This window comes from Eimeria mitis, genomic scaffold (assembly GCF_000499745.2).
Source record: "Eimeria mitis Houghton genomic scaffold, Emh_scaff683, whole genome shotgun sequence".
NCBI lineage: Eukaryota > Apicomplexa > Conoidasida > Eucoccidiorida > Eimeriidae > Eimeria > Eimeria mitis.
This window is the reverse complement of record NW_013574938.1, coordinates 13,661-14,087: the sequence shown is the minus strand read 5'-3', so window position 1 is coordinate 14,087 and position 427 is coordinate 13,661. Positions and strand designations below refer to the sequence as shown.

Sequence of the window (427 nt, the reverse complement as noted above, 5' to 3'; positions counted from 1 at the left end):
CAGCAGCAACAGCAGCAGCACCAACAGCAGCAGCAGTAGCAGCAGTTGCAGGAGGAGTGCTAGCAGCTGCAGTGAGAGTGCCATAGCACCAGCAACTGCGTAACAAACAGCAGCAGCAGCAGCGGCAGCAGCAGCAGCAGCAGCAGCAGCAGCAGACTGTGGGGTGTGCATGCACTCCCGACTCTCCAGGCCGCAAAAGAGAACAGGTAAGCAGCAGCAGAAGCAGCAGCAGCAGCAGCAGCAGCAGGAGCAGCAGAAGGGAGACGGGAGACAGACTTCTGTTTTAATAGAAGCAGCTAGCGACCGAAGGGCTTCGTTGGGGTTGCAGTGAGCTGCTGCTGCATGCGTGTTGCTGCAGAGCTGCAGCAGCAGCAGCAGCAGCGCAGCAGGTTGCTGCAGCTCGCCCCCGCCGCTGGAGGTGTGGGGC

General features: G+C 60.9%; 1 protein-coding gene across 1 annotated transcript in view; it reads right to left on the bottom strand.

Moving 5' to 3' along the window:
• The window catches only part of EMH_0019650 (uncharacterized protein), a gene marked incomplete at both ends in the record, with an annotated part of 10,206 nt that overhangs the window by 2,464 nt on the left and 7,315 nt on the right, over positions 1 to 427 (bottom strand). The window lies entirely within an intron of this gene.